Source organism: Apteryx rowi, unplaced genomic scaffold (genome assembly GCF_003343035.1).
Source record: "Apteryx rowi isolate R43461 unplaced genomic scaffold, aptRow1 scaffold_324, whole genome shotgun sequence".
NCBI lineage: Eukaryota > Metazoa > Chordata > Aves > Apterygiformes > Apterygidae > Apteryx > Apteryx rowi.
This window is the reverse complement of record NW_020449686.1, coordinates 38,615-55,798: the sequence shown is the minus strand read 5'-3', so window position 1 is coordinate 55,798 and position 17,184 is coordinate 38,615. Positions and strand designations below refer to the sequence as shown.

At 45.2% G+C, this 17,184-nt stretch overlaps 1 protein-coding gene across 5 annotated transcripts in view; it reads left to right on the top strand.

The window, feature by feature from the left end:
* BCAS3 (BCAS3, microtubule associated cell migration factor) overlaps positions 1-17,184 on the top strand; it is a 385,039-nt gene that overhangs the window by 342,237 nt on the left and 25,618 nt on the right. The gene's annotated exons all lie outside the window — the stretch shown is intronic.

The window sequence follows — 17,184 nt, the reverse complement described above, 5'->3', positions numbered from 1 at the left end:
AAACTATCGGTTTTAAAATGGCCAAATACTTAAGTCAGTAGAGTTGAGAACATTAGCAGTAACGTTAGCTAAAATTGTGCTGCACCCCTTTTGTATTAGGGTAGACAAAAAAGCAACGTGCATCCGCAGAGGTGTTTTTTCTGGGTTGTATCCACCTCCCGTAACCATCATCTTGGGTTTTAAAGAATCTCAAGCCTGGTAAACAATCTGGTGACTTGGTAGGTTCAAAACTGGCTTTGTTTCTGACTTTGGGCAGCCACGAGTTAGGCTGGGACGCCAGCTGTGCTCCGCTGCGCCAGCGCTGTGCTGGCGGGACGGCGGGACGGCCCAGCCCGGCGCTTCCCAGCAGAGCCCTCACGCCGCGGCCCAGCATCTCCCGCCTCCGCTCCGTCCCCCCGGGGCCGCCGAGCTCTGTGTGCCCGGGGTAAGGTCGAGCAATACCTGCACGTTTCATTTCAGTGGTACCTCGAAATACATTTTTCTTTTTAACGTGCAAGGGAAAAAAAAGCACGTAGGAAGCCCGGCTGCGTGTTTGCTGCGTAGCTGGCTGCGGGAACGCTGCGGGAATTGCTCCGAAGGCAACAGCCCGGGATTGGCCTTGCAGCAGGGCCGAGCGCCTTGCAGCGGGGCCGAGCGCCTTGCGGGCAGCCGTTTGCACAGAGGACCGCAGGGCCTGGCTTTGGCCAGTTAAACCTTTCTTCGGGGACGGGAGCTTTTTTTTTCTTTTTCTCTTTGGTGGGGGTACTTTCAGCTCTGAAATATTTAAGTTGAAGAAGTTAATTCACTTTAAGTAAGTTTGCTTTTCGAGGGGAGGGATATCGTTGCAGTATTTTTGGCCACTGCTTGAAAATTCCTCTAACCCTTTACTATAATAAGCAAATTGAGCAGATTAAAGACACGTTGCACTGCCAAATGGTTTTTCTGAACTGTGCAAAGCTACCCATGGTGACATATATTTTTTCTGTGGAAAAGGTTGTGGGGGTTTTTGTGAGCTGCTATGCTTTTTTTAGCACTTCCTGTTTTATTGTGTTTGAAGTGTCTTTGTGGTGACCTGTTGGGGTAAGATTCTTCCATATGGAAGTGTTTCTTCAACTTTTAATCATTTTGTTTTCAAAAAAAAAAGATTTTGAATCCGATTTGCAGATGTCCCTGGTTTTGTTCGGAGAGAGCTAGTCCAACTCACTGCAGTATTCTGGAACTGTGAGTCATGATGAATTGTTTATATGCAATAAAAAAAGACATCCACATATCTGCACTTTTAATTAAGTTTGACACCTTACTTAAAATGTGTTTAAAGTATCTTTAGAAGAGCATTCGTTTGTGTTTTAGTGTATTCTCCTCCTCCAGAAAATGATACCCCTTTAAAGATTTGGGGTGAAATCCTGGCTTCCTTGAATGCTTTGGCAAAACCCTTATTGGTTTTGGTGGACTTGGGATTTCACCAGGAGGATCCTGCTCTGCTGTGGGCTTCTCTGAAGTCAGTAATATCAGTATAACAAGCTAGTTTGTCTTTTGCCTAATCCTGGAGAAAATCCTGTTGGGTTTTTACACGGGGTCAAAAAAGGTTGCAAGTTTATTTTTAAGTCTACAAGACCAAATTCTTCATTAATTTACAACAGAACGCATCCCCCCTGCACTCATGTTGGACTCGCTGTGTTGTAACTGAGACCAGAATCTGGACCGCGGTATTTACATTACAGCTACATCCTGTTTCCTATTAGTTTTGACACTAACATCTGAATTTCAGCTTTCTTCTTGTTTGGGTTTAAGTGCTCAATCCGTGCACACAACAGACGCGTTGGGACCTCTCCGTAGTCGTTTGGTGTGCGCGGGGTGCGAGGGCAGAGCTTGGCAGCTGCGCAGAGCGCGCCGGGGCGGCCGCCGCGTCGGGCTGCTGGAGCGCGGCGTGTCGCCCTGCACGCAGCTGGGCTCGCCGAGCCGGCCTCTCCAGGCTTTGCCTCTGCATCATATCCTCAATGTTTTAACCAGAAGAAAACTGTCTTTGACAGTGTTTTTGAGCCCACATGTGAATACCACATGTTGAGGTCTCATGTCTGCAGTTTCACTCCTAATTAAGTGTAGATGTGTAAGTACTGGGTATCTTATAAGGTCTTTGGCTCTCAGCAATTCACCACAAACATCTAATTTCCACTTCCTTTGTCTTGGACCTATTATTTATATGAGAATGGTAGGTGGACTTGGTGGTTACAAGTCTATTGGATTATTATGTTTCTATAGCCATCATTCTGTCAAAGGTCCTGCAGAAATTTGCACTATTAGCTATTGCTTGTTTATTATGGGTAAAATCTCTTTCAGTGCCGAAGGCTAGCCCAAGGTCTGTACGCCACTTAAGTCTTACTAAGCCCTGAAAGTGGATCTTAAACGGTGTGTTGGCCTTGTGCCTATTCCCAGCGTGGAGGTGAGTTTCATTCATTATGAATAGTGACATTTCCAGTTCAGCTTAGGCGGTTTGTCTTCACTGCTATGAGTATTAGAACAGGTTTGCTAAATCTGTCAGACTCCTGGTGCAAGAGCTGCAGAAGCTAAGGCCTTGCAGGCCTCGTGACCTAACAACAGCCTTGTTTGAAAAACAGCAGCTTTTTGATGTAGATGGGCGTTGCACTCATCTGCTTTGGATTTTCAAGGTGTTCAAAGTTATATTGTTAGCTACAGGGGATCTTTTGTGAGCAGTGATACGTGCTGACTTGCTACTGAGACCTCAGAGCATTTTCAGATTTTTTTTCTTGGAAAACTTAAGTAGCTATGAAGCCTCATGCCTATTTTACAGATGGAGAAGCCAAGGCATCTGATGGACAAATGACTTTACTGGGCTAGTCAGAGTGGTATCAGTAAGATTCAGGCATAAAGCTGGAGAGTTATTTTACTTCTTGCATTCAGTCTGCTTTCCACAGTACTTGAAGTGTGTTGGAAATAATTTCAGTAAGGAAACCATTTGCCTTATTTGCATCTCTCTCAAGAAGGTCGTATCCATGTAACCCCTTGAGCTGATGCTTTTCCTTGTTCTGCTTGACAACTAACGTGTTTAGATGTGAGCATGGATTTAGGACTGGTTTTCAAAGCTGACACTGAAAAAATTTGAATTCTGCACTTAAAGGTTTTTATTCACATCAGGGCCTTTTTTCAACTCCATCCTGGCAGGGCTTCAGCAGGAAGAGGTGCTTTCAGCTCAGTGGCAGCTCACCAGTTTAAATATTTCACCAAAACACCTCCAATGTATCCCACTTCCTCAACAGTAGAAAGTGGACTTTCTAAAGCCTGTTTCCAAACTGTGTCCAACTAGATGAAAATTAGCCATTGAGAGAGCTACAAAGGTCAACTCTGTTGGAGACCCAAAGTGCTGAGATGCTAATACTTCACCATGGAAAGAGGTGGTAGGTCTCTGCTCAATTAAGCAGACACTTCAGGTGGTCTTAAACATCTCCATTTTCACCTTGTGTTCCGAATGCAACTTGACAAAATTTGCTGTGGTTGCAGGGATGATAATCAGCTTCCAGCGCATTCCCAAATCCTGTCCTGAGATCGGTTCTGACGCAAACCGTCCGGGGCAGGAGCCCCTGCGCGGGCTGCGAATGTGCCCAGCGGCGCGCTGTTGCGTGACCCTGCCCCGGCGGTCCCAGCGCCGGCTGTGCAGGAAGCTGGGCCCGACTGACTGTTCTCACCCTGCGCCTCCCACACTTCTCCTTTGGAATCTTGTTTTCCACTTTTGGGAGATTTGTGAAACATATGCTTTGGAGGGCTCCCAATTTTTTTCAGAGCAAGAAAAGAATTGCTCTTTGCATTGTAAAAAAACTCACGGAAAAGTATGCTCCTTTTTTATAATGGACTTGCCTGGCACGGCTCAACAGTCCGCATTTCTCATCACTTCACAGTGTACTTTTATGGGGTATAAAAACGGTGTTATGATCCATGTTCCCAAACCTTGCCTCGGCTAGCAAGAACATCCATAAACACAGCTTGATAGACAACAGAGCTGCAGCGCCGCTCCCCTCCGCTTTGAACGCGGCCTGACGTATCTTTTGAATCTCTTCCCCGTATCTGAAACAAATTGCACCTCGGTTGACCTCTTAATCTATCAAAGGTGATACTTGTGCGCTTAGGAGAAGTCACTTCTCCCGGGTTACATTTCCAATCTGGACACTTATATTCTCCTTACTTCGACAAATGTCCCACTTTTTTTCTCTTTCCTTGATTTAAATTAATCTGCCAATAGGGAGATTTGTGTACCTGGAATTGGCAAAAGATTTCACTTCATTTCTCCCCCTTTCTTTTTTCCTCTCTCTCTAAAATTGTTGTTATTGTTATTTCCTTGGTTCACTACTGAAATGATTGTTTTATGTTGAAACAGTGAAGCGCTCTGTTCCAGGAAAGTCTGTCTTTGTTCCAAGGCTTCCAACGCACAGGCTCTTTCCACCTTGATCTTTCAGCAGAGCACTAAAACATTTGGCAAGTTTTTTTGTCACATATTTTGCTGCTGTCCAGGGTTTTTGAGAGATTCCCTTTGGACAGCTTCCACCTTTGAGCTTGCCCACTGCAGGAAACACTTCCGCTTGTATTTACATAGCCACATCACCATAACTGATACCTCGTTGTCGTATCTTCGTTAGCCAGTACCTGACACCCACTTGGTCACCACCGGGGACTTGGCGTTTTGCTGTGTTTTTGAAGCCAGTTTTCCCTCCCCGTGCGTCGTGCCAAGTGTACTTGTAGATGTCTCTGTGCTGGAGCACCGTGCGGCCGATGGGAAGATCGTTAAGACACCGAGGCAGAAGAGGGGTTACGTCTACAGTCGCATGGATCATCACTGCTAGGAAGAGCGAGGCTGTTCAGCATGCTGTCAGAAAGCAGTCTCTCCTGCAAACACTAGTATTTTGATTCATAACGTTAGACGTGTCGGAAGAACCAAAAAGGTGTATGATCGGCTTCTACCTGAGTTATCAATTTTTTTTTCCTTATAATCAGGTTTCTTTTCCATTTTAAATCCCCCAGAAACTTGTGATTAGCCCCACTTCTGTGAGTTCAGAGCAGCTTAATTCTCCTGTAAAACTGTCAGCAGTGATTTTTTTTAAGACAGATTTTGGTTCTTGTACAGAACTACTTCTTACTAAATTCCTTTTCAACCAAACACACTTGTCATTTCTCAGCCATTAAAGACAATAAACTCCATCTTTGGATTTTTACATGCTGAACTTCGTTTATAATGATAAATACTTGTTTATAACACACTGAAGATTTTTGTTAGCTTTTTGGCATAAAAATTGGAATCTTCTCTTTTGATTCTTGGTTATTAGTAGCAGGTTTATCCTTTTGAATATGTGCAAGCTATGATTTCAGTAGAGTATTTATTGTCCACAAGAATGACAGTCCGCAGCCCTTTGGATCCTTCTTGGCAAGCAGGATGGTTATAACCATCAAGCTATTTGCGTGGACTGAAGCTAGTTGCACAGACGGGTTTAGGTATCGTGACACGGAGGGCGCCAGTTCCTGACTTTTCGTTGCCGGCATCCCTGCGGGGTCACAGGGAGGGGACTGCCGGGCACCCGGGCCGGGCACCCAGATGCTTTGGCGCTTCGGGGCGTCACGGTGTCAGCCAGTCCGGGGCAGCCCGGGGGAAGACGTGTGTCTCCAATCCTTCCCTCAGGGCTGAGGGGAAGGCTCCGGTTGTTTGGATTTGCAGCTCAAAGCCCTCTCCCGGACGCCCGGTGCTAACAAAGGGCTGGCAGCTCTTCCCGGGCCAGGGAATTCTGTTGGGCAGGGAAAGGTCCTGCGGGGTTAGGCAGGGATTTGGAGCATCATGGCTCAGACTTCCAGACACCAAAGTCCCTCCTCCATCCCTCTATATGCCTGATCCCTTGGGGCCTTTAGGGGCTTCCAGCTGAATGGTTAATCCCAAATTACATTATAGGTTGCATTGCTTCATAAATCACAGCAAGGCCCGTCCTTGCCAGCAGCGTTCCAGAATGGGTTTTATTGACAGAAGAGAAAAACAACATTGGCTATAAAAATCCAGTTCTTGTATTTCAGAGTTAGAGCCCCCTGCATTTCATAAATTATCAGCACAATGTGAATTATCAGACTTTCCTCTTAGCCTTCATTTTTTTGCATTTGTTTGGGTTTGTGTATCCACTTTCTCTCATTTTCTGGTTTCTTGGGAGATGCATTTTTCTAAATGAAACAGATATTTGAATTTGTCCCTGTAAGAATAATGTCCTCTAAATGTACCCTTTTAGTCACCTTTTATCACTTTTGTAACACTAGGTCAGAGTACCATAGTCAAGTGAAACAATGGCAGTGTTATTTAAGGTAGTGTAAGTCCCTGTATTTTGTTTTGTTGGTTTGGTTTTGCTCTTTTATTTATTTATTTATTTTTTTAGTTCTTGCTTATGGCTGAAAGCTTCACTTTTAGCTGTAAACGGTGAGCCACCTTTGCCTAGCTCCGGTTTGCATTTGGAGCTGTTACTGCAAATTGCCAAGTGCAAACATGAGGCGTGTAGAAGGGTAAATCTCCTGCCCTGCGAGTACGGCCTTTTCTGAGGATGAGAGCGAGATGAGTTAAATGACCGAAAGCCTTAGGCTGGGACATGCCAGCTGCAATAATTTTTTCACTCCATCATCTCACCTTGCAACGTCGCTCTGCCTTATACAGCCACCAGATGTCTGACGGATAATACAAGTGACAAGGGCAAAACCTCCTGAATACATTCAGAGGAATACTTCAGACGGTGAGGACCGGTCTACTGGCTCGTGACCAGCTGGGTCCTGCCTGTCCTTTCTAAACCCTGCCTGGCTAGAATGAAATACCTCTGCTCGATATGGGGTGGTAGGAAATCAGACCTTGGTACTGCAAGTCGCCGAGTGCTCTGGCCCCGCTCCAGCAACACACTTAAGCACACACTTAACTTTCAGCGTATATATACTCCCATTGAAGTCACTGGGGCTATTGCATGCTTAAAATTAAGTATACGCTTAAGCTGGCTTGGGACCAGAGAGTTCAGTGCTTTGTAGGACCAGTCCTTGCTAGAGCTTAGATAACTGTCTCATGTAACTTGACACATGCTTTTAATGAATTCAGAATCAAGCCAAAAAAATTTGTCTTTCCTGGCTTGGAAAGCTTATGAGGAAACAAGTTTAAGTTTTTTTGAGTTTTTGTTATTTTCTAAACATAAAATTTCACATTTCTCTATAGAATCCTTATAGAATCACATTTTTCTAATGTTCACTGAGAAGCCTACAGACTTTAAGTGAGCAATTTCCAAAATGCCTGGAGTTCCTGAAGAGGATCTGTGATCTGCTGCCTGAACAGAGCTGGATTTGGTGGCTCAGGAGGTCCCTCCCAGATGTATGTTTTTATACATTTTTAGGAAGATGTGGCGTTTCCCTGAGCTGTCCTCAGATAAAAGATTTAATTCCAGGCAGGACAGGCTAGTGATAAAAGCATAAGGGTCCTGTCGAGACCTGGCCTTGCCGTGGACTTGCTTAGTCCTTGGGTGAGTTCCTTAAACCATGAGGTTCTAGCTCTTCTCTGGTGGAAGCAATAAAACTCTTACTTATTTCAATGCTGATAACTCATTTTGCCTCCAGTAAGGGTTTGGCCCTGTAACTGTGTTTTATAATCTCTCCCCCATTCCCCAGTCTGCGGTAACTTAATAAGTAGCAAGGGAAGTTTCCAAAGCAGTTCCTGATGTTCAGTGGTGCCGTAGTCTAATGATAGCCCTTGAACCTCCCCGAACACAAACATTACCATCGTTCCCGTTTAGTGTCAGAATCTGTCTCTCGCTGTTTGTGAAACGCTTTAAAATACTTTTAGGGATGTTGTTATTACAGCAGGTTGTGCACACGTTATTAGATGCAATTCTAATAAATTGAACATTAATGCAGTAAGATTTGCTACAGAAAGTGTCACAAGAAGGTCATCACTTCTCTGTAGTTCCCCAAGGAGAAGCCGCTTTACAGCATCTGCGTATAGCGACGAGTTACATTAGTGACATGGAAACATATAAATGTTGCAAATATGCTGATTTCTGCAAAGCAGTTGGGAAAGGCAAATGCCTGGTGCCGACGAGCGCGGCGTGCTGCTTTGCGGGGTGTTTGGATGGCAGCGAGCGGGCGGCACGACCGGGGCGTTCTTGCTCTCGCGGGTTCAAGCCGGCGAGCGTGGTGTGCTGCACGCCCTGGGTTGAGGCTGGGGGGAAATAGAAGTCATCCTTCGAGGACTTAGATCCTCCTCCCAAACACGCAGTGAAAGCCTAGTATTTGCAAGTGAGATTTATTTACCCTGTGTACAAGTACTTATTAGACAGTAGCTTGGAACTGGAGTGTGCATTATCTCATAGTGAGGTAAGACAAATAAATTACAAGTTAGAGGCCTGGAGCGGGATTAGTGATGCACCTTAGGAAAATATTTTGGTTTCTGTTTATATGTCAGCTGGGTAGTGAAATGTCTCATCTGGAAAAGGTGATAGGAGACTAGAGAAATATTTGCTCTTATAATGCAAAAAATATTTCAGTTTCATTCTTAACTGGTTGCTAGTGATAGAAACCAAATTTCGCATTTCTGGAGCTTAGATGGCTGCTCAGCCAGTTTCCTTTTTTTCTTGAGCTTGTCCCAAATCCTTTTATACAAACTTTCTGCTGGCTGATAAGAAACCGTTCCTTTATCTCCCCCTGTTTGTGGGCATTTCTTTGTGCGGACGTCGCTGAGCGGAGCGCGGTTGTTTTTCCGGCAGGACTCCTTCCCGAAGTGCAGCGCAGCGCTCTCCCTGTCGTGTGGACTCCTCCCGCCTCCCCTGGCGCGCGGCTGAAGCGTACCAGGGATGCTAGATAAGGCTTTAGTGCAGCGTGTTGTGCCAAATTCATTCCTGCTGTGCAGCTCCGCTGAGGCCGGTCTCTGGTGGGGAGGCCTGCGCCCCTCCCTTGCCGAGAGGTTAAAATACAGTATCCCCGACAGTTCAGCTGTGCGGGAATTATACCCAGGATGAACTCGCCTTTCCAGGCATTGCAGTCGCTGTTTCTATTGCACAAGAAAGAGTCTCCTGTTACAGTTTGAGTGATATATTAGTATATAGCACAGTTCCAAAGCTTTTTCAACACTAAGATTTTTTTAATTCAAATGAAACAATCAAAATTAAATTCCTTGGCTCAGACAGTTACCGCTAATTCTCAAGCAATATGACAAATCCACACTTGTGTCTCAAAGTGTAACATAAGATCTTAGTTATCCAGAAAACCCTGATGAATTGTCAGATCTTTCCTTACTTGTGGGTAAACATGAGCCCTTTATAATCCATTACGTGTCCTTTGTCCGTATATATATGTGCATTTGCACATGCCACAAGATTGATAATAAGCATGATAAATCTTGCTGTTTTCTTAAGGGAAGTAACAATATATTATTCAAGCACCTCCAGTGGAATTGGCATGTTTCTACCATGTGAAGTGGTGTTACTAAGACAGGGTATGCCTGCAAGCCCTTTTCAAGGAGTGAAGAAATCGCTTGGCATAGAAATGCAATGCGAGTAAGATGTAGTATATAGTATCACAGAAATACAAAATGTATCCTCATAGCTGAGCAGGAGGGACCTAATCCTGTGTGCATCTCGTGCAGCTTGTCGTAATGAAGCCAGTACAAAGACTTGCTTAAGTGAGTTTAAGTTTGAGCATCATAAAATGGCAAGTTTTATTGAGATGAGACAAAGACTTATCTAAAAAGCCCTCGTTGGTATTTAATGGAATTCATCATGTGTCTGCATCGCCTAGGCACTGTTGAAAATCTTGGTCATCATCTTATTCAAAGCTTAACTAAGTCCTAGTTCTTTGGAGAGTGGGAAATTTTATTTGGAGAAAAAAGTCACTGGATTTTCTAATTTTAACCGGGACTGAGAATTATAAGTATGTGAATACCACAAGAAAACATTTCCAACTCTGCAAAAACTAAAAAGTGCTGAAGATCCTTTGTGAATCCTTTTTTAATGAAATTTCCAGACCTAGAGGTTGAAAGAACATCAGGTGAAGTTTCTGATGTGCGGAATCATGCCTGCTAAAGTATATCCCCCTGAACTGCCTCGGAAAGCCCAAGCAGTCGTTCAGAACTGTCTGCTTTTCAGAATATTCTATTTTACTTCAGGATTAATGTAAAGAAATGTTAATCTCTAGGGGGGGCTTGGGGCTGATTGTAGTGTTCCTGATTTTTTCCAGGCATTCTGATTTTGAAAAGCTGTAAAGAGTTGAAATATACACAAATCTTGATTTTCAAGAGGAAATAACGTTTTTGTTGGTAATTATTTTTATTATGAAGAGGCATTTAGTTTTAAAAATCATAATAGCACCCAGTTATACCGTAGTTCCCATCTCTTTTTGCTTTTTGATTGCAAAATAAATTATACTAAATTGCCCAATATTGCAAAAAATCTATTTATATGCTCATTTTATTTTTTAATTCATTGTATTCTTTAAGTTGTAGTTGAGTTTTGAGGTTACTTAAATGGTACCTTTTTCATCTAACCTCTTAAATAATTTAACAGTTAGATATTTAATTGTAGCCAAGTAACATACAAACAATAAATACTCGCAGATGGGGAAAATATAAGGACTCATTCAGAAGACAACAAAGAAGTAAAAACAACAATCTGGGACATGTTCTTACATCTTTAATTTGCTGTAAGCTGATTTACACCACAACAGCACTTGGTCAGTTCTCCTTCTCCTTCTTCTCCTCCTTCTCCATTACTGCCCTTAGTACTGAGGGATCCGGGTCTGAGGAGGAAAGGTGCTTCTGCCCCTGCGCAGAGCGGGATTTTCCGCGCACGCAGGGAGGCGCAGGAGCACCTCGGGGGCAGGAGCCGGCGCGCTATCGGCTCCTGGCGTTGCTCTTCGGAGCGGGCTGACGAGGACCTGTGCTTCTGGTGCTGCGAAACTGCGGCATAAATTTCCCTGAGGACACCAAACGCAGACTGTTTGCATTTTATCTTTTAAGTCCTGCTCTGTATAGATGTCACATCCTGCCTCCGCTTCTGAAACCGTCCCGTTTCTCTCTCTCTTGTCCTTTTCCTAACCTCCGGGCCTGCAGGGACGCCAGCGGTTTGGCCACGTCTGCAGGAGCGCTCGGCGTCGCCGCGCAGCGTGTCGTGCGCTGGCTTCGCGCTCGCGGCGTTCGCCAGCCGGCGCTCGGCGGCTCCTGTCCGGTGACACGCGGGTCCCTCGTTTGGTAGCCAGGTGCCTCACCAGCGCGCTGGTGTGAAACGACCGTTTCGATGGCACGTAACAGAGTCGCAGGGAGCATTCGAGGCAAAGGCAGGGTTTAATAAATATACTTAATCATTTATGTTTTGACCTTAACCCAGACTCTTACTCAGACATAAAAAGCTGCAAGTTGGAAACGTACTTTGTCAAGGCTTCCTTGGCCGATGCTGCGGCAAAACGGGGCAGCCGAGCGCTGAGGAAAGGCAGATCCTTCGGAAAGGAGAGTGAAAGGTCAGGCCTAATCCAAAAGGACAAGCAGTGTATGTCTGTGTGTATATTGGGTTTCACATATGAAATCCAGTCATGATAAATCTGATGGCTTTAGAAACATCTACTTTGATTAATGAAAACATAGTTCCCATAGACCCTGGGTTTCATACTTCAAAGTTCTCCGGGATTTAGGACCTTAGGTTTTGCTTATTCATATAACATGCAGGAAACTATTTTTAAATGAATAAGGGAGTTAAAAAAAAAAAAAAAAAGGCAAACATTTCAACATCCGCGGCACAGATAGGCTGGATAATCAGGAGCAAAATTAACAAACAGACGTTTTATTATGCATTTTACAATAATGTTTACATTCTTTGCTCTATATTTGTTTTTCCTTGAGAAGATTTATGTATTTATAAAAATATCGCGCTGTTCCAGCTCTGAAAATTGCAGCCTCGCTCGCAGCGGAGAGCCTCCCGGTCGCCACGCTCGCCGGCGGCATTCCTGCCCGTCGGAAACGGGCGTCACCGTGCGGCTGTTAACCCTCGTGCCGGGTGCGAGGAAGCGGGTTGCTTGGGGGTTGCAGGGCGCAGGCGGCCGAGCCGGGCCCCGAAGCCCCGCCGAGCCGGCAGCCCCGGCCTGCGCTGGTCCCGGACGTGGAAGCCGGTCGCCTTGGCCTCTCCGTCAAGCGGGATGGGGGAGCCGGAGCCGGGCAGTGCCCGCGCGTCCCCGCGCCTGATCACCCGCCTTCCCCAACCCTCCCACTGCGCGGCCGGGCTTCACCCGCGCGGGCAAGTTCACCTACACTCGAACCTCAGTTAGACGTAGCGGCAGAGGAATAAACAGTATTTTCGCTTGCGACGGTAGCGTGCTGAGGAGGGACGTAGGGAGCTCGCTGCTCCTGGAGCGCCGTGGGCCCGGGCACCCCGACCGAACGGCCTCCGTTAATTCACCGCGCTCACAGGATGCAGAGCTGGTGAGTAATGTCCTGTTTATAGCACAACTGTGAGCGATTCTGGAAGAAAGGAACTCTGTGGGAGGGAAGATGGCAGGGAAATAGAGTTGCTTTCAAACGCTGCAGCTTCTGCAGTCGTTTCCATAGGCAGGAATTAACACTTCCGCCCTGATTTGCCGGCCCGGCGCAGAGGTGCCTTGCGGCAGAGCCGGTCCCCCCGAAGCTGCGATGCGCCGGCCCTGCGAGAGCGAGAAGGGAATACGGGATGTGTACGCTGGAGAAAATCAGCGTAGCGTGCAGCTGAGCGTGGGCACGTGCTTAGAAGCCAGATATATGGCAGGTCAGGGAGGAGCCCGTTTCCTCCACGGTTAAAAAAGGAATTTGCGCGGGTCCCCGTTCAAGCGAGCACTAAGTGCTGCTGTTCTGTGGCATTCCCCCTGGAGCAGCAAAGCTACGGCGTGCAAGCGAATTGGCAAACCCTGGAGGAAAGTTCAGCCATTAATATTTAGGGGGGTATGCCAGCATTCGACTCATGACTTTGGGCAAGGAATTTCCACATGCCCGTCACTGGCACGCGGGCTTCTCTCCTGGCCGAGGCTCTTTCGGGCAGCTCGGTTGTGCTTGCGCTGCACTTCCCGGTGTTTCCGGTCCCGGATGGATGGGGCCTCCCACCCGAGTCCCCCCATGCTCCGTAATCGGCCAGGAACGGCAGCGGCGTGGTGAGGCGAAGCCGCCCCCCTCCTCGGAGCCGGCCGTTGGCGGCGGGCGCGCAGCCGGCGAGGCAGAGCCCGTGCCTTGCATGGGAAGGAGGCATCTTTTACGGGCTGGAATTGGCAGGTCATTTCCGGTCCTATTTACTCTGTTATTTTTGCTCACACGTATGTTGCAATATGCAAGGTGAGGCTCAAAACTGTCAAGCCCTTTAATAGAACCATTACTGTATTTTTGGAGAACGTACTCTTTTTGATTTACTGTTCTTTAGAAGACAGGAAATGGAGCTACTTGATTTCATATTTTAAACAAAGCCGTCCAGAGGTTTAATGAAAAAAATTTCCCCTGGCTTTTGAATTAAAGGGCTATGGTGAAAGATTTAGCTTAGCTATTTTGACTTAGAAAAATAACATACTAGAAGTATTAAAATATTTTGTAAAAATACTTTTTAGTACTAGATTTTTCAGAGAAGGAAATAAGCTGCTCTGGTTTTCTTGGTCTTTGGTTGGTAGTGTGAACTGTGAAATGAAAGGATGTTTCCAAGGTTCTTTTTTTTTTTTTCCTTTCTGTAGAATTTAATTTATTTTCCTTTTATATTAAAAGCCTTGAAACAATTGCAATGTTAAAGACAAATCTTGTGCTTATAAGCAAGGTAATTTGGTATGAGTAATAACAGAAGCCTATACCATTAATAAAATGCGAGAAACATTAAGCAGAAAGATGCAGGGCCTAATTCTGCTCTGTCCTGCAGCAGTGTGAGTAAAGGGCAGTTCTCACTGTGAGGCGAATGTCAGCGGAAGGACAGAAGTGTGAGATCCCTATCAGGAGAAAATTAAAGTTTCAGTAGGAAAATTCTGCGTGTAGAGCAGGATTACCGTGGGGTGTTTGGTGCAGCAGCAAGCTAAACACGCTGGAGCTGCACAACAAAGTGCTTTCAACCTAGATGTTGAAGCCAAAGTTTCTGCTTGTTCAGTTTGGTGGGATTTGAAGCTGTTTTTTATTATAGTGCAGTGAATTTGGGATGGTGCTTGGGCATCATAGAAAGAAGGCTGATGGTCTTAATTTCCACCTAGTTTCATCTTCAGTAAAGAAGGGGAGGAGTAAATTTTCTGCTCGGTTGAAAGCACCAAGCCATAGGATCAAATATTAACGCAATTTTTAGTCAATGGGATTTTTTTCAGTGATTTTAATGAGGTTTCACCAGGATTTCACTAATGATTGCTTGGCTATAATAACACCGGTTTCCTTCTTTCTTGAGTTGTTTCTAAATTAATTGCTCCTTTTAGACGGAACCTGTTCCACCGTCAGAGAAGTTATGCCGTGTATTTGGTATAGCAGAAAGGCTAGTTTTCACACATCACGGTCTTATATTTGTGGCTGTCAGTAAGATTGCAGCAGTTTGTCAGTAAACACAGCCGGCGAAGTCTGCCTTCTCTCAAGCAGTCAGTAATCCTTTGAATCAGCGGGAGGCTTTCGCTTGCTTGCTGGCGGCGCAGCTAGGTCCGGACTGGGGGCTTTTCTGCTTTCTGAGGGCAGGATGCTGCACTGAGATTTATTTGTAAACTTCGCTCTGGCCAGCGATGAGAAATTTGATACGTTATCAGCTGAGATACTGGGATTGAGAAAGGGAGAGCAAGGCAGCCAGAAAAAGAGATTACAATTTAATAAATAGCAAAGATATGGTTAGCTGCTATCAGTTTAACTTTAATACCATTAGCTCTTGTCCCGTTGGTAATGATGTATGTAGGACAAAGCACCCAAAGGCTCCTGGGGAATAACCAGCCCATCTGTGATTTCATGCACTTCACAGAAGAATTTTCCAAGGCGTAAAAATATCCAGGACTTAATTCTGCCTTGAGAAAATCATTCTACTTTGATACATCTGCTGTCTATTGTCAATGGCAAGAAGAACGGGAAGGTCCGTGACAACTGGTCTTGGTTTTCGTGAAACAGCTTTTTTCACATTGGAGACAGGCAGAGCTAGCGGTTTGGGCTTTACAGTACAAAATGACCTCTCTGTTTTAAGCAAGGCCCTATTTTATGCTCCCACACCCTGTGTGTTCATCTTATGTGGAACCAATTTAATAAATGCGTATATTGAAATAAGACTAGGTTTATGGAGGCCAATACGACCTGGAGCACAGGAGAGCGTACAGACCTCCTTTGCCCTCACCGCTTGTTACTCGAAGGTGAAGGGACTGTCCGAGCAGTGCAGCTGTGGCCAGCGAATCACAGCTAGATGCGTGGACATGAAACATATTGCCAGTGGCGGACACCTAACGTGGAAAAGGAGTGAAATGGGAGGAAAGATAAAACAAGAGCTTCCCCAGCCTTTTGGTTTTTTACAAGAAAGCTTTCTGTGCAGTTAATCCCTCGAACCTGCATTTACATTAACACTTGCACCTCACACGTTGCTGCTAAGAACTTCTGGCAGCTCTTGGCCCTGATTGCCGAGGTAATGCTACACTTGTCTCCTTTGCTCTCGCTCAAGTATCTCTGGAACCAGAGACCGGCACTCTATGAAGTTTCTCGTTGTACACGTATGCAGTCATCTTGGCAGAACTTCAAAAACCATTTGCCTTATTATTCATATGTCTGCTTATAGGAGCAGAAATGCTCCCATTTCTCACTTTCAAAATAAGAGCAGACACGAGTAAAGAGCATATTTCTCATCCGTGTTTTCTGGCACAGCAGCGAATACCCATGGGAGCTTGCCAGCGCCTGCCCGCTGCTGCTCTGGCTTTTTGGATTCAGTTTTGAAGGCCCCCCAGTAGCTATCCAGGTACTTAAACAGCCCCATCAAAAATGACCGAAATCAGTGGGGTCTTGACAGAGTTGAAGCCGAGTGAGGGTCTCAGGGTCTCATGAAACCACATAAGGAGGAGTTGAAAAAAGAAGCTTTAAAAAAGACCACATCTTGCTTTTCCTCCTGCAGTTAGGAAAGCTGACAACATGGAAATGTTGCAGAGACTTAAATACAATAGAAATTACTTAGCCTCACTTCATTTTCTCAAACAAGTTTCAAGAACCCTTTCTTTAAAACAAACTGGTGGACTGGGTAGCCTTATAAATCCGAAGACCCATTAGAAAGTTGAAGTATTTGGTCAGTCCTCCTCGAGGTTCAAACTGGGATTCATCCAGAGTTCAAGTGCATGTATCACATAAGAGCCATGGGCCCATTTTGTAGAGGTCCATTTCAGTGTTGATGGTTTTCTAGTGCCAGGAATCTACTCTGCGGCCAGGCGAAGAGATAAATCAAAGTTGTGTGTGCTGATGAAATTCAGGAGCCAGAAGTCACCATTGCAGCCCATATAAATCCCTGAATGCCAGTCCTTGTGCTTTTGTCCATGCCATTAGAGTTCAAAATTATCTGCCCCTCTTTGCTGATGTATGGATTAACTGGCCGCCCGAGTGTTTACTAACGGTTATCACCCAGTACTTTGGCCGTTATCAGAGGAAGGGACGCCTGCCGCGGGGCTTGGTCTCTCACCCTTTCTATTACCACCTGTCATTGGCAGAGAGTGTGCTGTGAAGCTGTACAGTCACAGCGCACAAGTGTAGATAGTTTCTGACGGCTGATCAAAGGGGAAAACCAAAGGCCTGATAACAAGGACGTGTTTCATGTACTTTTAACTTTGAGAAACATTGGCATTTGCATTTTTTCCCCTCTGTAGGCTGGCAGAAACCAGGCACAATAAACGCTGCATATTCAGTTACCTAATAGTTGAGTAAATGGTATGTGCTTGAAGCAACAAAGCATAACTGTAATCTTGTTCCAAGTGGGAATGATTTAAGTAAGCCTTCGCAGAAGTCTTGCTGTATAATAAAGTAGAATAATTTTAATTTGTACTTTGAAGTGATCTTGAATTCAGAATCTAATTTTTGCATTCAACAGAATGTTGTATACTATTTTGAATTAGGAAATAACTATAAGTTAAGGAATTATTTTATGTATCTTTTGTAGGTGCGTGGACTCTCTCATAATAGCCAGCATCTTCAGTAAAGCACTATTGATGAAAGAGGCTCTTAGCTCAAATTTGACCTAAAATTTC